Source organism: Gambusia affinis, linkage group LG05, assembly GCF_019740435.1.
Source record: "Gambusia affinis linkage group LG05, SWU_Gaff_1.0, whole genome shotgun sequence".
Classification (NCBI taxonomy): domain Eukaryota; kingdom Metazoa; phylum Chordata; class Actinopteri; order Cyprinodontiformes; family Poeciliidae; genus Gambusia; species Gambusia affinis.
This window is the reverse complement of record NC_057872.1, coordinates 7368561-7394772: the sequence shown is the minus strand read 5'-3', so window position 1 is coordinate 7394772 and position 26212 is coordinate 7368561. Positions and strand designations below refer to the sequence as shown.

Sequence of the window (26212 nt, the reverse complement as noted above, 5' to 3'; positions counted from 1 at the left end):
AACATCGAGACCAATTTAAACAGCGCAATAAACGTGAAAACAGCCACGAATAAACGTGTCCGTAGTTGGCAATAGTTATAATGGCAAGTTAGCACCGTTATAATTATTAATATTACGGTAAGTGTCGCAGCCATCTGAGCTGTGGAGCTGCAGGAGGAGCTCTGTGCGCTGCGACATCAAACTCAGGGGCGTAACGCAGAATCTGGAGGCTGGGGGCAGGGGGGGGGGGGCTTTAAAATCCTTCTTAGAGTTTTCCAGACAACAGTGGACCACACAAATTACTCATGTTTTTTATTTTTTGTACAATCTGCTCTTCAGTTCAACCTTATCAGTGGAGACACATTGTTGATGTTACCATTATAAAATAACTTACAATTAAGTATTGGCAAAGCTCAATGTGATTTTCACAGGAGGCGGAGCGTTGTTGTTAGCAGCTGCTGAAAGTAACTAAAAAGTTACTTAATCCTGCAGTTAGTTACTTTCCTGCAGTTAGTTACTACTTGACTTGGAAAGTAACTTAGTTACCTCCCCACACGCCCCCCCTCCACGGGGCGTGTGGGGGGGGCGCAGCAGGCCTTAAGCTCCTTGAAGGGGGGCTCACCCTTTCATACTTTGAAAACCCCTGCATTAGCTGATTCAGACTAAAGTAAAGTTTTAAGTGCCAAAACTTCCTGGGCTTGGAGGACTGGAGTTCAGATTTAGAGAAAAAATACTGGAAAAGAAATACTGAACAACTTTTTTTTTTTTTTTTTAAGTATAACTTTTAAGTGAGTTAATGTTTCTAACACAAGCAAGCTGAAATATTTGATGCAATCCCAATTGAAAAGTTTAGCTGGGAAATGGAAAGTAAAAAAAAAAAAAAAGAATATAAAAGAAAAACAGATAAAGAAAATGAAGCTCAGACACTTCCCAACCAGTTAAGTGAATCTCATCCTCTCCCTCATGGACCATTCACCTTTATTTCAAATAATCGTACATGTATTTTTTTATTTTCTGAAGTCTCCCCTAAAAAGGCCCTTTCATCATCTTTGACACTCTTCTTTTTACCAGAACCTTTCTTCCTTTCATGTGTGACAGCATCTGCAGGCGAATATCTCAACGTTCTCAGTAAAAATGCTAGTATTGGCTTGTGGATCTCTGATTTTCATCAAAAGCTGAACATTTTAGGAACCGCTGCAGAGAGCGGTGTCCCATGACAGGAAACTAACATCTGGCTGCAGTTTTTAGTGGTTCTGTACTTTGGCTTGAGTAACACGGCAATCAAGCAGCAGTATATGTTTTTAATTTGACTTTGTCGTTGTGCAGATAAGTTGAAGTTGTTGCGTTTGCTCTTACATGAGAAAAGTGGCCATTTTGTCGACTCTTCGGCCGCAGAAGCTCCTGCTTTGCCCTGGTATGGTCAGCTCAGCAGTGACACCCTGTGGTGAGGAGAGTCACTGCACTAAGCAAAACTACGCTCCAATGCAGGGGTGGGCCCTCCAGGACCAGGAGGGGCGGTCTCCTGCAACTTTTAGATGTATCTCTACTTCAACACACCTGAGTCAAATAATGAGGTCATTAGCAGGACTCTGGAGAACCTGACTGCACTTAAGAGGAGATTCAGCTGTTGGACTCAAGCGTATTGGACCAGGGAGACGTCTAAGAGTTGCAGGACACCGGCCCTCAAGGACCCCTGCTCTAATGCTAACTTTTTTAGTCTCCCTGGAATTACAAAACTTATGCAAAAATCACGCAAACAACGTTTCTGCAAATGAAAATATGTTTTTTTGACAACATTTTAGCACAGCAGAGACTACAGTGAAACGCAAAGTAAAATCATCTGTATATTCTGGAGATTATGTTGTGGACAGAGATTACGGAAATAAAACACCTGTGTTCCTCTGTTACAAACATATCTGTGTTTGGCATATTTAACTGTGAATCGTGCAGCCTGCTGCATCCTCTGATGAGTTTATTATCTTAATACAGGCTGATGTAAAAGAGGAGTCAAGACTCTGTTGTTACCTGTTGTACCTTTTTTTCTTTTTAATCTGTAAAAGTAAGTAGGCAGGTGGCAGTGGTAATCCCGTGTTCGACTTGCAGTGACAAGTCGAACACTGCAATTCCCAGATCAGAGTCTGAGCTCCGATCTGGGAATTGCATAACATCCGAATTAAGCGAGTTCTGTTCCCACCTAAGAGCCACAGGGATTTGTTGGCTAATTGCTAGGATGTGAGCTACAGCACAGAACAAGCAGAGAACAATGCATTTCTCTCCGTGTTGTGCATTAAACCAGGGGTTTTCAAAGTATGAAAGGGTGAGCCCCCCTTCAAGGAGCTTAAGGCCTGCTGCGCCCCCCCCACACGCCCCCCGTGGAGGGGGGCGTGTGGGGGGGGGAGGTAACTAAGTTACTTTCCAAGTCAAGTAGTAACTAACTGCAGGAAAGTAACTAACTGCAGGATTAAGTAACTTTTTAGTTACTTTCAGCAGCTGCTAACAACAACGCTCCGCCTCCTGTGAAAATCACATTGAGCTTTGCCAATACTTAATTGTAAGTTATTTTATAATGGTAACATCAACAATGTGTCTCCACTGATAAGGTTGAACTGAAGAGCAGATTGTACAAAAAATAAAAAACATGAGTAATTTGTGTGGTCCACTGTTGTCTGGAAAACTCTAAGAAGGATTTTAAAGCCCCCCTCCCCCCAGCCTCCAGATTCTGCGTTACGCCCCTGAGTTTGATGTCGCAGCGCACAGAGCTCCTCCTGCAGCTCCACAGCTCAGATGGCTGCGACACTTACCGTAATATTAATAATTATAACGGTGCTAACTTGCCATTATAACTATTGCCAACTACGGACACGTTTATTCGTGGCTGTTTTCACGTTTATTGCGCTGTTTAAATTGGTCTCGATGTTTGGAGTTTTCTGGAGCGCAACGCGAAGCTCGACGTCATTCAGAGGTAATATATTAACTTGACATTAACAAAGACACAGCGGGACGGATCATCCTGGAAATGATGGACAGGGAGAGACTGACTAAAACTACCTTAATGACGGACAAATTCTGGGATTTATTATGAGTCTCTGCTTATTTCCAAGCCCAAATGAGCAACTTCACGTTCAAAAACGAGCCCAAAAAGGCGCAACCCGCCGCTCATTAAATCTGTGTTTACTTTTAAAAATGAAGCCCAAAGCCGCTTATAATAATCGGACTTGTCGACAGAAACACAAAATAGTTCCAGTTTTTCCACCAACAAAATGCGCATCTCCCTCCATTGTTTACATTTCTGTCACATAGAGACGTCGGTCACTCGACAAGACGAGTAGAGGAAATACGATTAAATAACAAAAGAAGATAGTAACGCAGTAACGCAAAAATGATTTTGATAAGTAACTGTAGTCTGACTGCTGGATTTGAAATAGCAACGCGTTAGATTACTCGTTACTGAAAAAAGTGGTCCGACGTCAGTAACGTTACTGACATCACTGGCCAAAACATCCTCTAAGGGGGGAAACATTTCCACTGATCTCCGCTCCACACGCGCACCCCACAGTACCAACTTTTTCCTAAATCCACAGAGTTGATCGTGTGCGTAAAAGACGTTTCTCTCACATCACTAGACAGCAAGCAGATAGCTTTTCCGGTTTATTTTTTTCCCTCGCTTTTGCGCCTCCCCTAAAGTGCTCTGGCGCCCCCAGGAGGGAACAATGCACTCTCACGTGAAAACCGCCGCATTAAACAATAAAAAAGACATTCACAAATAGAGACTGCAGTGTCTGTGTCACTGGTCCAGTCATTAATAAAACCCAACGTGACATTTTTCATTCACTTTAACAATGACTTGGAGGAACATTTGTTCAAGCTGATCTAAAATAAGAACCTGCAACTGTCTGTCTGCATAAAGCGTAAATTCAATTTGATTGTCATCAGTCGTGTACCTTAGAGCACGTGTCGAACTCGAGGCTCGGTCGTCAAATCTGGCCAACTGTAGCTTTTCATGTGGCCATCTAGACTCCAAATTACATCAATAACTCCCTCCAGTTTTTCACAAATCCTCAAAATTCACACAAAATCAGTAGGTCTCCACATTTTTTCTGATTTTACTGCAAACTTTTCTCAAGAAAACAAAGGGCTTAATTGATTGTTGCCTCAGTCTTACTTGATATCAAGTTATGGTAGATGATCGATGCCGCAAGCAATAATAAGTCACATTTAACATCATATATTAGCGCAAATATTGCAAAAAGTACTTAAAAATATTTCTAAATTAGTATCACAAAGTATGTAATTTTGGATACAAAAGGAAAAAAAACACAAAACAATCACAAAATCCCAAAGGGACAGCTACTGTTTAATATTTTAGCAGTTTGATGGGATTTATCAACACATTCTGGTGCAACCGGCCCTTTAAGAACATTCAGATTTTTGATATGGCCCAAAAATTAAACTGAGTTTGACACCCCTGCCTTAGAGCAAGAACTGATGGACAGTAAAATCCATGACAGCTGCAGCTCTGCGGCTAACTAGCAGGATTTTCTCTTCAGTCTTCATGTCGCCTTTAGTCCGATGACATTTTCTGAAGGTCGAGGTTACAAAATAAAAGGTAGTTGCTTTTTTTTCCCACTTTTAAAAATGTCAGTGAGGCTTCTATCATGCAAGTTTGCTTATGAGTTGGGAATTTGTCCTTAGAATTGATAGTTGACTCCTTTCCACTTCTTCTCTTTCTGCTATATCCTTCTTGTAAACTTAATATCCCGTCAGTAAAAAGTTTCACGGTTGACCAAGCCTGTAGGAACGTAAATCCAGTGGCCTGGGAGAGAAGCTGCGAGCAGCACTGCTCTGCGACAAGGTCGTGCTCCTCAGCTGCAGAGACACTTTTCTATGCTGTCACTCATGACAGTCAGCAGCACCAGAGAGAGAACCGAGGATCGTCTTTCCTGACTCAACCAAGCCGGCTAGTTAAAGTGTTGTTGTCGTGGTAGAAATGAAACCAGTTCGCACAAAGATTTTGGTCCATTTTGATTTGAAAGCTGTAGAACCATGATTAGTTTTCTCCCGTTGATGATCTCCCAAAGATCCGCTATTGTCTGCGATTGGTACGTTGTGGTCATGAAGGCGTAACTATGCTCAGCTCCGGTACTTGTGAAGGCTGTAGTGTTTGAAAGGTGCGCAGTTCAAGATAAGGAGAACAAAGTTTGCTAGAAAATGAACCTCCACCCTCTTAGACCACCACCAGAAGCCGGAGCTGTTCCATACAAGGAACAATGGAGAGTTGCTTTCATGCTGCTTACACCAAACTTTACGATCTCAGTGTTGCAGCTGCAGGTGAGACTCATCAGACCCAGCAACTTTTCTTTTCAACTTTTCCAGTCTGCTGTTGGCTAATTTTGGTTAGCCTGTATGAGCTGCAGCCTTGGCTCACTGGTCTTCTGCAACAGTAGGGCATATACTTCAAGGTTTCAGAGAAAGTTTCCTGCATATCTTAAATTTAACAAGCGGTTATTTAAGATACTGTTGTTTTTTTTCTATCGTTTTAAACCAGACTGACTCAACCTCCTCTGACCTCCACAAGTCATTGTTATCTAAATAACTTCCCCTCATTGGATTTATTTTTTCCTTTTTTTTGCTTCATTTTCTATAAATTTAACAGCTGGTGGTGTATAAAAATCCTAGCAGATCAGCAGCTTCTGAAACACTCGGTCCAGCCTGTCATCCTCTGTCTTCACCAATCAAATGTTTAGTTTGGATCTCAGCAGGTTGTCTGCAGTGGGTCTACATGAATAAATGCATAGAGTCGTTGAATAGATTGAACTTCGGGATCATTGTACCTCATCAAGTAGCCTGTGAGAGGCTGTTTGGATGCTACAGACAGCTGGGCTTTCACTTCAGTTTCACCTTTTACTTCCTAACAGCCCTGGTTATTTCAGTCGAGTAACTCTGGTGTAGAGGAGAATACAAATTAATTTCACTGTGCATCGGAGAAGGAGCAGAATGGATAGACTGGCGATGTTATTGCTCTTAAGCATAGCCAAAGCAGAGCTGTGTCTTTTTCTCCATCCACTTTTCTTTCCCAACCATCACGGCATTTGACTGAGAAACCCCAACGGTCTCAACCAGAAGGCCTCAGTGATGGTTTGTGAACTGGCTAAGTCTATTTAACTGTGAATAGGTTGCAAACAAAGCGAATGTTCACCTGAAAGGCTCAGAGCAAAAAAATCTTTGTTCAAAGCCCAGACATACACCTCGCCTATGCTTAAAAAATACTGTCCAGTGTTCACTGAGCGACGCCAGAGGACTATGAGACGGGGTCCAATCGAATGAAGCTTAGGAACTGCTGACTCCTGACTGGCAGCGGGTTTGCCAATGGAAAAACTTGAAAAATTGTCATCATGATGAAAAAGATCTTATAAAAACGCAACTGGCTTGGCTAAATGCAATCAAAATAATTGGCATGGAAATCTTTCTTTGGGTGTATTTGAGTTTCAAAATCGTATTGGTCATAAAACAAGGAAGAAGGAGTGTAAACAGTTGCATTTCTCCACTATTGATATCTCTTACAGAAATGACGCACAGTTGATGTAGAAAACACAGAGGTGTGCATATACATAGGCAAATAAAAGAAAAAACTAGTTCTCAGTCACTTTCACAGGCTTGTCTTAATGAAGCCATAAAATAGAAAAAATAAAAGTGATCAATGTCACAAAAGCTGTTTTGACAGATTAATGAGACTATTTAATGTGATGCGTCTCACTTATGAAAAGGGCAGACGAATTGATGAATCCGACAGATGCTCTGATGTGATCGGTAAGGCTGGAGGGCATTGGCCAAGACGCAGACGACCTTCTGATGTTAACTGGTTGGATCACAGCCTGATCCAACCAAAGGAGGATGGTTCCAGGTAAAGCGTCGTTAGCTCCAAATGTTTGCGATGGTAGACTACAGTTTTTCTGACAAGTCTTCCAAACTCCTGGTTAGCTTGTGTTGCCAGATCTAAAACTCTAGAAAACACATCACTTTAGTCACTACCTGTATCTTTAGAAACATTTCCACATTTATTCATCTTCCTTTCTTATGAAGCTTGTAACTTTATTGAATCAAACATTTCAAATTTGAAGTCCTTTCTGAAGATCTAAATAAATATCTACCACAATAAAGCTCTTTGCTCTGTCACACTAAGGAGTTCTTATCACCTCTTGCCGTCATGCGTTTAGATAAACAGCCGAACAAAAACAACTCAGAAACGTCACTTTGTGTTTAGATGAACCAGGCCAGAACCTGTGTTGACAGAAGTCTACTTTGACTAAATGTATGGTCTTACACGGCCATTTGAAGTGATCTGCAGAAAGACAGTTGTCAGGGTTAAAGTTCACATTCGATGGGAGTGTTCTTTGTTGCAGGAATGTTCATGAGACGTGGCTTGTCCCTTGGTCTCACTACACCCTGACAGTTCAGGTTAATAGATTTTTTTGTGGCCTCTAACTTGGCAAACAAATGTCAGGAATGTGAAAGAATTTCTTAATTTGTACGTGCGCAATACCGCTTCTTGTCAGAAAATGCAATTTATCTCTTGAAAATATTTGAACAAAATGCTGAAATGTTCATTTAAAGTCAAGCAGGAGTCAAACATACCAAAGACGGGTAAAAAGCCAAGTAGAGAAGAAAAGCTCTTTTATAAGTGAAAAAATAGATAAATGGAGCACTTATAAGATAACAGTTTTCAAATCATGTAGCAACATAAGTGCGATCATGAGGTATGAAACAAAGATGATTGGATGCCAGATCTAAGATGCTTACAACCTGAGTTCAGTTAAAAAAGAAACTGCTCTATGATGAAACCCAGACGTCCCTGAAGAAAAAAGAGCTTTACGTCGACTTAAAGAAGTGGATGCTTGGCAAGTCGACAAGCTGTCAATTACGGCACATTAAATGGTAAATGGACTGAATTTATACAGCGCCTTTCCATTCATACCTTTACACTAACATAAAAAAAAGCATTAGATGTTATTTGGATGCTAACCTTCTTTAGCCTTTACTGAGCATCTGAACTGACCTGAATCTGTTCCCTGATCTCAGATCTGATTGGTTGACCAACTTCCAAATGTCCAGTCAAATGGAGAGGTAAAATATTCTGTGTTTGAGGCGTGCTGTGGTGGCGTAGGGGATAGCGCGACCCACGTTTGGAGGCCTTGAGTCCTCGACGCGGCCGTCACGGGTTCGATTCCTGGACCCGACGATATTTGCCGCATGTCTTTCCCTCTCTCCTTCCCCCTTTCCTGTCAGCCTACTGTTGTATAAGGGACACTAGAGCCCACAAAAGACCCCCGGGTGGGGAAAAAAAAATAAAAAATAAAATAAATTCTGTGTTTGTGCATCCAGAAGTCCAACTAGCTGCGGCAGAAGAAGCTCTGCCAGCCTTCTTCCTTAGAGCGCCCCCTAGTCTGTTTAAACAGACATGATGCAGAGGCTGTCTTCCACACATGGACTCTGTGACAGTTCAAACAGGATTGACACGGCCTTGCAGTAAGGTGTCATGTAATTTCTATGGTGCTGCTGAATTTGAGGGGTCGAAAAGTAGTTTTCTGTGTTTTTTTCCAATTCCATTTTCTTACAATTCCCCTCCAAGACCAAGGTTAGAGATTAGGATTTAGAATCAGGCCATGAAAACTTTATATGCAATGCCAAAAAAACAATATGATGACCTCCTAGGAATTCTTAAATTCAATTCAGTTTTTAAATTACTACAATTTGAAGTGAAATTTTTTTATTCATTCTTCTACTAATAAGTACGAGGTTTAAATTTTTGCTGTTTTGCCTGTAAGTTGTTTTTTTTTTATTTCCATTTTACTTTGTCTCTGTTTAAGTTCATCAGTAGCAACTAAATATTTGCCAGTTATCAGGTTATTACTGTTTGCACTTTAATTAAAGTTCCAAATTGTTTCTGGAACAAATTCTGTTTCTGTATAATATACAATATGGAGGCCCAAAAGAAAAAAAAAAGGTAAATGTATCATTAGTTTAACGTACCACGAAATAAATAAGGTATTAAATGTTGAAATAGCTTATATAATAGACAATTCATTTGCTAAATATCATCAAATCATTAAAATGCAAACTTAGAACACCAGATCCAGATAAGTTTATTTAATCATTTCATGCTTCCTGTTCTGGCATCAAAGAATACTAAAGAATCGCACATGTTGTTTTTGTGTACTGTGACGTATTTATCCACACTTTGGCCTTTTGTAATTGAGCCTTCATACTCCTCAGGCAAAATATGCAGCGATTTTTATAAAACTTAAGTAATCACATACATACAAGCTGTTTTGATTGAAAGGAGTCCGTTAAAAAGCAGCGCTGCGCAGGAAGATTGGTCTAAAAAAGCCCAAGTGATTTGAGACAATGAGCCAATCATAATTTGCGGCTGTGAGTTCAGCTCGACAAAATGGGGCGTGGAGGTGGGGGGGGGTTCTCGTTCTGGCTCCGCGTGGCGGCGGAACTCTGTGTTTGTCTGAGTACGAGTTCTTCGCAGGCCGTTTCCCTCCTGTTACACAATCAAAGCCGTCGAGAACCTGCAAAGACTTGCAAGAAGCGGCTGTTGCATAATACAGTGTGAGAAAAAGGAGAGGCAGACACACACACACACACACACACACGCACACACGCATGCAGACAGACAGAGAGGACAGAGGCGGGGAGTAACGCTGAACTACAATTAAATCCCTCCTGCAGTACTTTACAGACTAAAACACATGGAGTAATATACGGCCTTTAACTTTCAGACAACATAACTTTTCATTTAAAAAGAGACAGAAAGCAACAGAACAGAATGAAACGGTTCAAGAAAATGTCAGTTTTAATTGCCCCTTTGCTGGTTGAGGGTATATTAGCTCCTGTTGCTTGCCAGCTGCATCTAAAACCACTTATCTCTGGTTGTACTAAATAATCAAGATAGAAAAAGCTTTTATGATATGGTGGCTATATATGCAGGCCAGCACCTGGAAGAATCCATTACCTCTCCAAGCAGAGACAGCAGCACATATGGGCAATTATATCTCTCTGAGCCGTCCATTACTCCAGGCTATTTCAAATCATTATACTTATAAGCTCAAAATGTTGTTTGTTTGTTTTGTTTTTTTACATGGCAGTGATGTGGAAAAACAAATGGGACTCATTAGACTGAAAAAACTCAGTATGTTGACATAAAAAAAGATTCACCATACGGTTTCTCTTTGCGACTCCTAAGGGTACGACTCCTACCTTCTGTTCTTTCTGAATATTGCAGGTATTATCTATCGAGATGACGGATCATCACAGACAGATTTTCCTTTCTGAGGTAACGTCCAATCCAATTTTGAGAAAAAAAAGAAGAAAAAACACAAATGTGTCGGTGGGGTTGTCAGCCAGACCGATCACGGTGGAGATAGGAGAAGCCTAGCCGCGATGAAAATCTTCACGGGGCCACCGGCTGAAAATTTGGTTCTGCCATCGTCTTTATTAACTGATAAAAAAGACAATCTTCCAATTTCGGAGGCAATACCAGAAGCTCGGATTTTCATCTCGCTGACTAACATCTTTGAAAGCGAGGAGCGATATTACCTTCTTCTTACACATAAACATCTTCCCAACTAAACAGTGGATTTGTTTACGTGTTTCACGGTCAAACAAACATTGCCTAGATTTTATGGTCTGTGCGTTGGAGAAACAGTTACAGTCGAAATAACAAAAAGTTATGTTCTATATTCTTAAAAGTACCTAAAATGAAAAACTTACTTATAGAAGAGTTTGGGGGGAAATCAATCAATCTTTCAACGTAGTTGATAATCATTTATTGCCAAAGGTTGGTGTTAGGGAGCCAATACTGAATAAATGAAACAACTTTCAAACAGAACCATTGTTAACTATTTCTCATTTTCATTAGCTGGTTCTGTGGTGTACCTCAGGGATCTGTCCTCAGTGCCCTTGTGTTCTCCTTTTTAACGCTGCCTTTGGGTCAACTTATGCGAAAAGATTTTCTACACTGTTCATGGAGATGACTGAAATAGGATACTGCAATTTGGAATTGGCTTTTAAGGAGAAAAAAAAAATCACGCATGGTAAACAATTTAAGCGCACTATGTCTCGTACTATGTCTGTACATTAAAACCACACTTTGGTAAATGTGACCACCTTTGAAAGTGTCATAATTTCAATGTTGTGGTAAACATCTAAAAGACAGAATGTTTTTCTCCTGTCTTTAATTGTCATATCTTTTAAAAGAAACAGTATATTAATAACCAAAAACAGGAATAACATTATTAATATTTCTTAAAATAGGATGAATACAAAAGAAAAAAAAAAGAATGACCCAGTAATCTAAACTTGAAATTGACTGTTTGAGCAAACCACAGTCATTCATAAGCGGGGAGATTTCACAACACTGGCTCTGTAACACCTGTAAGACTTCTTCAAAATAAAGGCTCTATTTAGAGTGACTAATAAGAAAAAGTGGATGTGAGGAGTCAAGTAAACAGTGTGGCTCAATTTACTTCTCTTTTTACTGCAGCATCAAGATGCATCTACATTTTATTGACTAATTCCTTCCACAAAGGCAAATAAGGAATTCAAGATCAGGCAGTGAAGCAGCCAACGTGAGACTTCCAACAAGCATAGATCCTTCCCTCCTCTCTGGTTAAATCAACTTAGCTATTCATTTTTCATTCAAAGGATCTTGCACCTGTAGATCCTGATTTCTCTCAGGTGGCTTTATAATACTTAGCTTAGCCGTGTTGCAACACAACAGTTCGTTGAGCTGCCTTTAATTTTCCCTATTCTGACTTCTCAACCTTTGGAAATGGAAATTTGAGAGATTAGACAGAGCATTAAGTGAGGATGGAACGTAATCATTGGAGATAATTGAATCGTTGTATAAACTACCTACCGTAACTAAGATTATGAACGTAATAATAACAGTCGTCATATTTTGCTGTATACACAGATTGTCTCTTAATATTTGAGTTAAATCAAGTAAGAGTAGGACTGTCATGGAAAAGAGAGTCGAGTCATAGACAGTGTATTTTTCAATGGTTTGATGCTTCATTGTTGCTCTAGAATAGATCGGTAAAGCAGGATATTTGAAAAGTAGCAATTTAAAACTCCCATGATGCATTGCCTCAAAGGGACGAGTTTTAATCAGTTTGATTTTTGACATCGAGGTCATTTAGGCAGACAAATGTTACAAAGTGATTTTCAAAACTTTATATCATTTCAGGAGAGGATAACTGTGAAGTCAGCATCCCATCATTTTATTTCTACATCTACGGATCGACTATTTGCCTGACCCACCGTTATTGTGAATAATCAGACAGCAGGTCAAGCTGTCCGTTTCTAGCACCCTGCATGCTGATGTGAGTGACTCTTAATGAGCACGGATAGTAACACAGTCGCATTAGCTCTGTGGTTAATAAATCTTGTGCAGAAGCAGCAGTGGCCATGATTAGGAATTTTTCAACATATCTAAAAGTCTGACAGCCTGACTTAGCATCACATAAGGAGAAAAGCTGTGCTGGTCTACGCCTTTCAATGCCACCGAGTTAAGATACATAACCTACGTAAGAATCCAACCATGACGATCTCATTTAAAAGCATCTAACAAACCCTTTTATTGAACAGAAGAAAATGGGCTATTTAATCAGATCTTAAACAACACAGTGCCAAAAACAAAAAGAAAAACTGCATACAAAGGTATCGCTACTACAAAGTGTCGAATCATGCTGGTGAAACTTTGATAACAGAAACAGGCGCAGTCGTAGCGTTTCCTGTAAAAACACAGAGACCTCAACAATTTTTTTTTTTTAAAACAGGGAAACAGCTACTTAGCAGATTAGATCCATAGCAGATTGTTATCAGCATGCGCCCTCATCTCTGAGAATAAGTTAAGGTTAGCAGAACGTTTGAAAACACACATGGCCGACTGTTCGTTCCTGTTGTCCACTTTTTCAAAATAACGTACGCATATATTTAAATATGCATGTATATCTACATATTTATAGATACGGTTCTCTCTTTGTCACAGTCGCTGTCTGAGCTCCTCGTATCGCATCCTCTCTTTGCATCTCCTGCATATCTGTGTGAGAACACACACAGTAAATCTCTGCTGTGCAGCACAGTTTGCACAGTTCTCCCAGAATTTTACATCGAGCTTCTGTAACCGTGGCAAATATGTTCGATTTGATAAAGCCGCTGCGTAGCATATCGCTGCAAAACACGCAGACAAACCTAGTTATCTGTCTGGCACACGTGACCCCGCCGTCTGCCATTGTGTGGCTCCCTTGTTGTGCTCGAGGTTTGCTCTTGTGCCCTTCAAACAACAGCTTATTTTAACCCTCCGACTGCCTGCAGTCACAGCACCACGTTAAGAGCTACTGTGGAACTCGGTTACGTAACGAAAGCGGGGGGGATGTTTGCATGCGCGTCTGGGGGACGACAGGGGCCCCGGGAGGGACGAGGAGATGAGAAACAACCACGCATTTACACACAGCAATCTGCAGGTGAAAGTTTGCTGTTGGTCTGAGGAGATATGAGGCAAAATGTCAGCAAGTGTTACAATGGAAAGCAACACTGCATAAACAAACTGGGACGTCAAACCTCAAGGACGGTTTTTATTTTTTTCACTTTTATTCAGTATTTTTCAGTTCTATTTCCTATTTTATATATGACTTGCTTCATGTGTTTCAAGGTGCGGTTCTTCCAACATTTTGTGTTGTTTTCCACAGAGGCCATCAGTACTTCATGCATGCTAAGCATACACACAAACATGCGTACATGTTTTGCTCTTCTAGCCATGCATTTGTTTGTTCAAATCATTTTAAAATATGTATGATATTTATGAATGTAGTTCATAGCACAAAATTGAATTTACAGTGAATTTTCTCCAAATATTTTTGATAAATGTCCAAATTTTCATATTTCACACTGTTTTCAGCTACGAATTTCACTTATTTGTGAAGGTGTTGATGTTTTGGGAGAGCTTCCTTGTTAACAGGCAAACTCTGATGTCAGATTAACTTTACTGTGTTTCAACATCTGGCCAGTTTCTGATAAACTTGAGCCTTGGTGGTTGTTACATTGTTCCTAAACAGTCAATCAAATGCAGCTCGAATCCGACATGGACACATGGGGTGTTCCCGTGAGACGAAGGTCTTCAACAACCATCAAACTAGCTTTGGAGTACTTCTTTGACGGCCTCCCTCAAGACTCAATCGCATAGAAATGAATGGAATAAAGGATGATATTATAGGATTCCTTGCAACAAATTTAAATGAGTTCTGTCGTCTCTGGTAAGAGTTGCAGACAAATATCCAGCGGAAATCAAGCCTAAATATTGCTTGTGTGTGAGTCTGCTTTGTCCCTTCAGCGTGCTAAATGAGCTTATCGAAAGCATATTTCAGCTTGTAAGTTTATTTGAATCAAAAATCGCAAAAGAATTCAAATTTGTGCTTAAGCCTGTCGGAATAAACAATTCATCAGCTAAGTTGATGAATCATTTTAGTTTAATTATGTGTTTTGATCATTTCTACTCTGAATACTCTGACTGGCAGTTATATTTACAGAAACACCATAATCCATTATATTTACTGATTTTAGTTGTTTTTACATTTTGGATAGTCAAAATGTCTCCCAGGTCCAGTGTGTAGTGTTCTGTACTAAATTAAAGGTCAGTTTAGTCTTTGACTTGCATTCTCATGCCACTACCAATATAAAGGGGCATTAAAACGATAATGGCAATTTATCACCCAGCAAAATCAGTTTTCGTGACCGGCCTGCTTGTGCGAGCCGTTTTGGTTCTGACGTTTGGATGTTGCTAAAGGAAACTTGAAAAATGATGATGATTTCCATGCAGATGAGTTTCTGTACAGCAGCTTTAACAAACAATCTAGTCTCAGCTTCACAACACTTACTTGTTATTATTTTTTCAGACTCTATCAATAGATTTAATCCAGAGCATTAATAATACCCACGCTGCACCAGCTCCACTTCAAGAAAACGCCGGAGCTTGTTTCACAGCTGGCCGAACAAAGACACCAATGTGACGGGTCCAGCACAGAGAACCGAGAGCATTAATGAGCAGGAGCTTATCTACCTAACGAAAGAGCTCCTCCTTGCATTTTAACAATGTTTCCTCTGCGAGTTATTGAGCCGTAAAGTTTGACCTCCCGAGCAGGAGATGTGGAGCTCTTAGTGATTTGCAGAGGATGATGTATCTTTCGTGCTGACTCACATTTGGTGTGCAAGAATAAGCGAAAGGTTTAAGACATTTCACAAGCTACACTTTCGTTAGAGAGCCTCCATTGTGACCATGATTTCAGGCTTGTTTGTTTACATGTCACCAATTCTCAGACCAACTGGAGGCAATTCAGCTGATGCTGCAGATTAGGTAGAAAATTGGATGATTAACAGCATGATTTAACTGCTGTTAGAAAAACATTTAATATTTAGAGAACACATTTCATTATAACGGGTATAATAAGGCAATCAATAGTAGGGAGCTAAATTGTGGTCAGATGGTAATTATCGAAGATTTATTGATTACCATAAGCGTCCTCTAAATTAGAACAGATCTTAATTTAGCGTCAGAGGTTAATCGCAATAAAATTGTCATAAACTATATCTGATATATGGCCAAATGTTATTCCAATCGAAGCTCTCGTTTTTCTTTTCTTGCTTTCCGAGAGTCAGAATTGATTCCGGCTATTTAAAACCATACACACACATATACACTGAACCGACCTCGGAATACATATTTATATATTTTATCAGTGTTTATATTTGCATTCCAGACTTCGCTGCTGTGGAGGGCGGAGATTTGTATTCTTTCTTTTTTTTTTTTTCCCAGCAGCAGGAGAGGGAGCTGCTCAGCGTCAGGGGATGTGATCTACCTAAACAGCCAAGATGGAAACACACACTAAAAGCCAAAGTCCACACACGTAGTAAATATGAATCTTAAAAGGAAAAGACACTCCTTTACATTTAGTATTCCTAATAATCGCTGCTTTATGACAAGTCAGTGATAAACATTGCGCCTACATTATTATTATTATTATTTATTTTTTTGATGCATAAGCAAAAAGCACCAGCTGCATTTTGGATCAGTTTTCAAGTAAACATGTTTACTTTGAAGAAAAAAAAAAGCCTTTTAACTATTTTGCTTCGATAGAGCAGCAGTGGAGAAATTAATGTTGGCTGCTTAATGAGGCACAACAAGCCTGCAGTCTGGTTCATGACATATATGCAGCTCACAGCTTGTTAGCCATAGTTTCAAAACAGAATTATTTTAATAAGAGTGATGCGTTGCACCCATTTAAATTCAGTGCCATGACTTATTATGATGATGTTGTTGTTTTTTGGGGGGTTTTTTGAAAGCGGATGTATTTCCAAACAGATGAATTTGCCTTTCTTGCAGACGAGGCACGGATGTAGGAATGGCTGCGCTCCATTCAGACAGAGAAACTGTCCGTCACTCCAGGACTTTTTGTACTTCTCAACAAAGAAAAACAAAATTAACTATAGGAAAAGAATATGTTAGCAATTATAAAATTGAACCAAAAAATGCCTCTCCTTTAAAACAGCTCAATAAAGAAGCTGCAAACGTCATTAAATGTCTTCGGGATAAGTCATACGAGTGAACATTTTATGTGGCTTCGGGTCGAGTTCTGGTTTCTTGGTATACAGTACCAACATTTTACAAATTTGGTTTCAAAACAATATCTGTTCTTTACAGTGAGAGCTCAGAAGGTGCCAGAAGAGCCAGAAATTTTTCCAGATGTGCGGAGAAGAATGACGCTGCACTTCCCTTCCCCTATTTGTTCCTGTCCACAGCTGGTCAGCTGGCTGAAAGAAGGCCACTACACTGTTCCTTTGCTTACAATAAAGGCAGATCTGGAATGACAGAGAATTATCCTAGTGGTGAAAAACATGCAAAGTCTTCAGACAGAAACTCAATGAATACAACCCATCACTGTCAGGGCAAATCAACCCGCCACAGACCAGTTTCAAGCAGATACATGAACTAATTATGCGAGCTTACACCAGTTTATGTTGCACTATGAAGATCAGACCAGCAAGAAAGGATGATATTCTGAGAAATAGGTACTTTTAAATAGGTGTGATTATAGTCTGTATTTTGGCTCAAGGCTATTATTCAAAAATAATACAACATCCAAGTATCTATTGTCTATAACCATCTGTATTTTTAAAAGAATTAGATCAAATTATATTTTTTTTATTCTGTAATTTATTAATATTTTTTTACCTTTAGTTTACCAGGATAAAAACCCACTGAGATTAAAAACCTCTTTTTCAGGGGAGTCCCTGCCAAGAGGCAGCAACAACGATAACACACCAAATATTGAATAAATAAGAAATGAAACAATACCCTGCACTGCGATGGACTAGTGACCTGTTGACAGCTGGAGGCAGCACCCCTCCTGACCCCAGTGAGTAAAGAAAATGGATGGATGGAAAATACCCCGAAACTCTTATTTTTACTTACGGTGAGAATCCCTCACCACTTCAAGCCTACCATCCTCTGGCTTTTATAAATAGGTAGCATTTCTTGCTATGAACTAAAAAAGAAACAGTTCTAGGAAAGCAAGTCAAACAAAAATAATCGTAGCCGCTGTAGTCACTTAAATTTGCTTAAAATAGCTTCGCTTTACCAAAGCAACCGATATGAAGCCGACTGCAGCAGAGCCACTGGGACTGCAGTTTAATTACAGCCGCATATTCTCTGGCAGGCTGCAATCCAAAGTGTTTAAGTAGTCTGAAGTGTGGTGCCGTTTCTCTTTTGTCTTCTTGAAGCCACAAACACACATGATGGGCAATTTATGTGACATGTCAGTCACTACCCAGCATTGCTTCTGAAACGCACGAGCCACAAAACAACCGGAGTTTTCGTACCATACAATAAGATCCGTCACAACAGGAACAACCACGGTGGGGTTACATTCACACTCCCTGACAGCTTGAACTCAACCTTAATTACATCAGAGGTGGAGCTAAGATTAGCAGTTAGCTAGGTAAAATATGTACCAAACACGGGAATTGTTTTCTCATTAAATGTTTTGTCTTTTATGTATTTCTACTGACAAGAAATGTATATCTGAAGTCAGCAACAACCCAAGGAATTGACGCATGGAAAGAAATCACGGCAAATTACTGCACAAAGGAAGACAGGGGAAAAAAAACTACTGAATACAATTCAGAAATGCAGTAAGTATTTTGTGGAAAAGCTTCTTTTTGGCAATAATTTACAAGTACCAATAACTATTTTTAAAATAACAATTTCTTGTAATTAAGTCTAGAAACTATGCTTCCATCATCTTTTTTGTAAAAGCGTCAAGCTTTTCTTTTTTAAAAACCTAAAAATGGAAATGAAATTGTTTCTTTAAACAAAGCAAATTTCCTAAAGCAGATACTAATCAAAATTATGAGCTGGCGTTTTTCAGAAGCTCATATAGCGCTTCTTACTCTAAACAAGTTTTATTCAGCTGCAGAGGTGGAGAAAAACGTCTCTTTGGACTGTAAAGGTTGCGGACATCTGGCCGGACCAGGAGGTTCCCACCGCCAAAATTTACTTTTGGCTCCACAGAGTTGGGCTGATGTGCAGAGCTCCTCCTTCTCTAAACATGGTGTGAGACATAACATCTGAATAGCTTAGCCTTAGCCTACTCTAAACATGGTATGTTCCAATATTTGACTCTATAGACTAAGTCTTCTGCAGCAAACTTTAAGCTTTTCCTTCAGCAGAGGAGTCTTGTGCAGCGGGTGTGGATAGATGACATTATTGTTTTCATCAGAATTATAGCGCTCTGTGGCTCTTGGACAGTCATCAACTATTCTTTTGACTTCTCAGACATTTTAAAGAGGAGTGTCTGGCTGCAGCTGGGTTATGATAGAATGATATCCACTTCTGGATATGGCTCCAAAGGATTTCATTGGAGCATTCAGAAATCTACAGGAATCCATCGGTAACCACTGCGTGTGTTAGGTTTTGTGACAGAAAGACTTAACTTTTTTTTTTTCCTTTTTTGATGAAGGTTTCATTTTACCAACCGAACCACTGAGCTGCACTCTGGTAATTAATCAGCTACTGATTTGCACATCACAGCATGAACGATTCGTACACAGTAACAGATTTCAGCAGGTTTTGGTTTTTTGACTTTTTGTCATTTATCTTCATGAGTTTAATACTTAGGACCAGCATCAGTCCAATATTTAACCTCTAAATTCATTTATGGACTAATTTGCTTTGAATTATTCATGTGGATTACATGGGGTAGAGTCAGTTTCAGCATTGACATTAATCATATCACCAACCTCACCAGCGCAATATTTAAATCAAAGTTTTTTGGTGCAACCGCAAAAATGCTCAACTGCATCACTTGAACCATTTGCCACGTCTTCAGTAGCTGAAAAAGTTACAGCTCAAGCACGTGCTAGCAGTCCTAATTCTTAGCTTTTTTTTTTTAGACTTCCTTCAGCATGGTGCGTGGAAAAACTCAGACAGACAATCATGACTCTGTGAGGAGCACAGCAGAAAATGTGACAGTTTTTGGAATCGCAGCTGCAGGTTAAGCAGCCACACCAAACGCCATGTGATAAAACGTCTAAAATCAGCTGCCGCGTCTACGCTCGTGGTGCCAGATTCACTTAGTCATCATGGCTGTCATCACTACTCCTCACGGGTAGCGGCGGTAGTCTGGTTGGAGTTCCACGCGGTGAGTAAGCGAGGGCAGCTGTACGTGGGGTCGGACTGGGGGATGAGTTTCCGTTTCTGTCAGTTTTGTACACTCAGGCGTGACTGACTGCAGCAGCTTCGCTGAGCAGATAGACAATGTTTGGCCCGCGGGCCGACGACGTCTGTCTGGAACATTAAACCGTCTTTGCTCTCTAACTGTAAGGAGATGAGGTTCGCTCTAGTCCAAGTCGGTGACGTCGAGCAGTCCGCGGTGCTCTCTGGCTCTCCTTCTCGCTCACAGCTGGACGTCTGCAGGAGGAATGTGGCGGATATGCAGCTCTTTACTCTGCGCATGTTTTTTTGCTCTGGGATATTTCTCGGAGCCCCACGAAGGCTCAAGAGGAAATAAAAACCTCACAAAGGTCCAGCGATGTGCATAGATATTGCTCTGTTATTTCAAACCGATGTTTGCTGTGATTTGTTCCTCACTGGCTCGCCTATCAAAGTCTTACTGAGACAGCCGGGGTGCACGGACGCAATTCTCCTCGGTGGAGATTTACAGCCACATCATTCTAGGCTTGCGCTCGGAAAATTCAAACTGTGGCCTCTTGATTTAGATCAGGAGGAACAATAAAGAAAATGTAATACTCCTGTACGGTTTTTGTTACCTTTACTTCACGCCACAGAGAGCAGTTAACTACCACAGTAAACAGTCCTTTGTTTCTGCCTCCCACTCCACAATTACTGCTAAAGCTTTAGCACCTTTGCTGAACACCATGACTGTGAAACGTCTCCTAGTTACAGCTCTACAATACACTTGCTAGTTTGGCACGTCACACATGAATGCATACTGCTAACATTCAACCAGTTTTGGACCAGTCGAAACAGTTCTGAGAGTAGTAGATTTTAAAAGACAAGAAACAAGAGGCCCAGTTCATACCTGGCGTCACTGGACTAGGCGTGTAGCAGTACACAAACATCAAAATTCAGTTTGCACGTTTTCTTTCAAGTTGTGGATCGTTCATTTTCGATCTGCTTCAGTGAAGAGAAGCAAATATACAATATTAAACAAACAAAACAATCCAAAACAGGACTGCCTGAAGATGTAAGTTGATTTTTGCAAATTATACGAGGTGATAGCAACAAACTGACTGGATGGATGGACCAATGGATGACAGAAAAAAGAAAACTTCTGAAAATTGACTTATTTTGATATTCAGACAATCCAGTATACAATATGTATCTAAATGCACCATAAAAGCACAGCCTTTGAAAAATCCCCTCTGGTCATTTGGATTCCTAGCAATAGTACAAATGTTTGTTTTTGTTTTTTTTTGTTTTTTTCTGATTGCTTGAATGCTGCAGGCAGCTGGATTTGGACTTGAGCTATTACACTATTTACACTTTTATTCAGTTTAGTGCAAAGTGAGCTAAATATTGAATGACTGTTAAAATAATTTGCTGGCATAAAGTTTTGGGAACATCAGCAGGTCAATAACTGGGATTCACCCAAGAGGCATTTTCTTTGGGATTCACCTGGACAGCAATTTTTTTTTTTTCACAAACTCATTGTGAAACTGTAAGATAGAAATGTGACAATAAATAATGATGACCTTTGGTGGACAGGGATTTAAACCCATATTATGGCACAGCAGTAAAACCAGCTGATGGTCGTCTTACACAAGTTATATAACTTAATGTCACTGGAGATTCCGAATACAGATAATTTGTCTTAATCAAGAGTCACTTTATAATACGCTCTCCAAAGCGGATTCAATCAGCTCCCAACAAAAAGAGAAATGCCCGACACGGAAAAGTAGGACACCGATACCCAGCGGTGAATAAGCCCCTGACTGCTGAAAGAATGTCTTTTCTACTTATTTCTTCCAATAAGTAAAACTATTTCATCAGCTGCAAAACATCTTTTGGAGGAATCCAGATAACTGTTGAAGCACTTTAAAAAGCACCTACCAGCAGTGGTTCAATTAGTTTTTTTACTCTTCTTAGGCAAAACTCAGAAAATGCCACTGCTTGAGGGGATGTTGAAATCCAGTTCAACTTGGGCTTTGACTGGGCCACTGAAACACACATATATCTGCTTTAATCTAAACAATTTTCCTTTAGGGTCTTTGTCCCGCTGAGAGTTGAACCTCTAACCTAATCTAAAGTGCCTTGCCCCCTCCGACAGGTTTTGCTCTTTGGTGAAGAAGAGCACCCACACATGATACTGCCACCACCATGTTTCACCTTGGGAATCGTGTTAGTTTTACAGAGAATAACTTGCATAGATAAACTAAATAGTTTATTTCTGGAGGTATCTGGTTGCATTTTTTTTTTATAGATGTCAAAGTAAAAAAGAAATTCCTTTCACTTCACATGTATAACCATATTGAAGTTTGAATTTACGAAACTGTCAAACAAGATCATTTTTACCACCAAATATATATATATATATATATATATATATATATATATATATATATAAATCATGAAACAGTAGGGATATTTCAACCCTACAACACCAATACGTCACGACACGACACAACCAAGAAATGCTCCACATAGCACCACACCTTGGGCAAATCCAAACAAAGCCTCTGTGGCGATACACAGGTGGAGTTCCCGCAGCGCGTAATGCAACTCAACCTGTCTGCCAAGAACAAGAAGAGACGCAGAGAGGGCGAGAAGTGAGCAAGAAGAGGAAGCGTACGAGCGTGAGAGCACGGAAGTGGACTAACCTCAGTTTGTCACCTGTAAACGGCAGATGTACCATGTGGATGCGGCGCACTCAGCGAGCAGGAGGAAAACAAACATCTCTCGGCACAGAAAGCTGAGAACGGGGAGGCAAAATGTTTCAACACGACCGCACGGCGCTCATGAGCAGCAGAGGAATGCCGAGCGAGGCATGTGATTGTGTAAGCACACACCTCTCAACATTCTTCCCGCCGGCTGAGGCAAATCCTGTGAAATTTAATGGAGAGCATACCAACGGCCTTCCCCGCTCCGCTCAGGTAGCTGTGAGCAAACTATGACGCTCTGCCCCCCCGCCCGCCATCCCCAACTATGTGGAAGTAAGTCACAGCAAACGTTGAACGCTTTCAATCATTAAGCCCCACCGATGTGCCACTAAGACAAACAAGAGATCTCTCTCTGGAAAGAAAGTCAGTTGAGTTTTCAGCTTGGCTCTAGTAAATCTGTTGAGCTCAACCAAAAGCGTCCAGTCATGAGTGAGTGCATTATTTAAAGCACATGGAAAGCAACCGCAATAAGCAAAGAGGAAACAGCTATCGCGGCCGCAGTTGTTTACCGTATTAAAATCTCAAATGTGATTTTCAGGCTATGCTGCCAGAGACTCGGATTATTTGTCCGCTATCAGTGTCATCTCAAGACTGACGTTTAGGTGAATCAAAAGAGCCAGTGTGAGTTCTACTGGTGAGTGTTTGTCTTTTGTGTTGTGTAAGTGTTATTGAAAGGTTAGTTTCTCACAGGCTTTACGTCGAACGGACAAGCGTCCTGATAGACAGAAAGCCAGTTCATCCACCGCTTGGTGCAAACCTGCACCATACGCAGCAACAATAACAATAACAATGGGTTAGAAAAGCACAATAACTGGAGTAGCAATCCACCAATCAAACAGATCGTATCTGAATTTTGGTAATTCATTATAAGCTTTAAAAGTATCAACTACTTTTATTTCCCGTCTATAAATACAACAATAAGCAGAATATTAGAATTTTAGACAGACAGACAGACAGATACAGATATTATACAGATTATAATCTCATGCTTGATAAATACCCTACAAGAATCCATTCATAATACTAATAAAATACAGAATACATAAAATCATATTAATATTTCTTGAATTGACTAATGTCCCACTGATTTCTGTGCATACTCAAATGCACACACACAAACGGGTTGTAATTCTTGAAGAAACATTATGAATTTCAATGTTTTAAGGGTCTAATGCATGGCAGATTTAAGAAAGCAGTATTTAAGAACAAAAGCTAAAGCACCCTTATTAGTGAGGCACAAAGAAACAGACTGGATTCAGACATTTTTTGCTCGAGCGCCTCCAATCTGGCAGTCAGCAGGTCAAACTGTGAAAACATGGATTTTTCTCTTCTTTCCAGCACATGTGAAATCAGATCATTTGCTGTCTCTAAAACCATCAAACATCTCCAGTGATTTTAAACACTGTCGATGCACGTGTTTAAAATCAATCAGACGTAGGTTAGAGGCATGTGGTCCATTAGAAACACGTAACACATATTTCTATGTATAAATCTGGATTGTGTTAAAATTAGAATGGTAATGCCTCAAAGAAATACAGAAATTGGTCTCAGCTGGGATCAGCCTGATCAGAACATTGCTAGTTCAAATGAAATTGCATATCATTCTGATTAACACACTCAGAATAATCCATTACGAACGGCTTCTGAGAATAAAACTGACCCTGTGTGCATACTGTTTTGGGAAGGCAAATAGCACATGACCAAAAATGTGTGCACCATTGGTTAGAAGCAAAACCAGAAACAATCACATGAAACAACTGCACCAGAGTCAGTTTTAAATCTTTCAAATTTAGACGTTGTGAAACTTCACAGTATTATTTTATGTCTCATGCAGCACTATTAATACCCTGCATGACTCGACTCATAATAATAAAAACATCGGCACAAGTATTGCTCAAACAAACCGCATTATATTTAATATTACTTGCATTACTATAGCTGATTGTTGGCCCACTTATTCCAGCTTTGCACACATTTCCGGTAGCAGCGAGTCAGAATTCTCTAACAAAACAAGGAAAATCCCCAAATGTAGTCGTACTTCGACGGTTTAAGGTAAGCCGAATTGAAGAAATATATAATATATCCTCAATAGTTTCTTAGTTTGGCTAAATACATTGAAGCTCAAAGGCAGAGCTTAAACAATCGCTAAATTGTGCGATTTGTTAAGGGGGTTCGTAGCGGAAGTTAAATCTGGGAGGACGACATTGGCACATGACAGACCAAGCGTAGTGACAGTTCTCTGAGATACTTAAAAACACTTTACACTAAGCTTGTTACGTTTTGAAAAATAAATACATTAGCACATAAAAAAAAAATAAAAATCCCATTTCGCGTCAGGTTTTTAAATGTCTTTTAAAAACCTGATACGCAAACAAGTCGACGTGAATAACATGTTTACTATGGTTACACCACGTAACCTCCAGTCGTAAAGATGTAAATATACAACTAAACTGCACTAACATCGCCGTGGCGTGCTTGCATGTGTTTGTCTACAACTGCTTTCTCACAACAGTGAATGTTATCAGTTTGTGTGCAACATACCCTTCTCCGGTTAGTCTGTGTCAAATACATCCACAGTTGAGTCTTGCACTGGATGTAAACCGAACTGTAAGTCTTCTTTCAGCAGAGGTTCACAGTGGAGTTATTATTATAATATATATATACATATACATATATATATATGTATTTTTTTCCTTTCACAGCATCGTTCAGAAGAGCGCCTTCCTCCCCCTTCCTCTCTGATTTATAAGCGGCTGCAGCTCTCACCCCCCAAAAAGTGTCTCCGTTAGTTAAAAAACAGAAAGAAAAACAGCGTATCCGTGCTTCCTGATTGAGGTGAAGGAGCGATGATGATGTTTTGCAAGGGGTGGGGCGGAACGCAGCGTCGAATCCGCCAAGAAATGAAGCCTTCAGAAGCGCGTTGGTGCACGTCTGAGCACGACTATTATGACTACAGTCAAGGTTATGTGTCCTTTTTTTTTTTTTTTTTTTTTTTTTTGCGACGCATTTTCTGTGTAACGTGTAGCAATGTTTTTAACAGGATCTTACATACCAACAGCGCAATCAGCAGCACAGCTTGTACAGTCACTCTATACCGAGAAGTGTCAGAAGTTGCGCAATACTTCCAAGTCAGCAAGACCTTGCCCGTGGGCACCGTCAGGTTGGATGGGGGGCAGAGTGTTCTCAGACATGCAGACATGCATTTTCTTGCATCGTGCTACATACTGGCTTGCAGTTAATGATTAAAATAAGCAGTCGCTTCACTTTAATTAGAAATTCATAGACTGCAGATTTCATAGAAATTGGTAGATGAACTGCAGATTTTATCACGATGAAACATGCATTTTACTGGTATATTATGTAATAGTCCAACAATCATTACACAAATGGTAGAGCGTGGTCTTCTCTTCCTTCGTCTCTTTCTTTTACAAATGAAAATCTGATAAGTGTGGCATGCATTTGTGTTCAGTCCCCCTGGTAAAAAGGGCAGTAAAATGTAAAATTGACTTTTTTTTAGCTTTAACATCATGTTATAATGTTATTATTTCCTCAAAAATATACCTGGATTGTTGCCTTGATTCTCTCATGCATGGTTGAGAAATCCTTTAATCTCCATGGCAACCATTCACCACCTGGGTGAATGGTTGCCATGGAGATGGTTGCTCCACCTTCGAGCCGCAGCTCCTCCTCGGAATTGCAGTTTCCAGGCTTCTGAGCT

General features: G+C 40.1%; 1 protein-coding gene across 2 annotated transcripts in view; it reads right to left on the bottom strand.

Moving 5' to 3' along the window:
• Positions 1 to 25372, bottom strand: part of LOC122831548 (myelin basic protein-like) — a 69389-nt gene extending 44017 nt beyond the window's left edge. Inside the window, exons 1-2 of one of the 2 annotated variants that reach the window (XM_044117827.1) lie at positions 22624 to 22723; positions 22435 to 22526 (exon numbers count right to left, since the gene is read on the bottom strand). The gene's annotated coding sequence lies outside the window, so the exon portion shown is untranslated. Of the gene's footprint in view, positions 1 to 22434; positions 22527 to 22623; positions 22724 to 25035 lie in introns of those variants that run through there. The other variant, XM_044117826.1, reaches the window with a different exon arrangement.
• Positions 25373 to 26212: the final 840 nt, after the last annotated feature.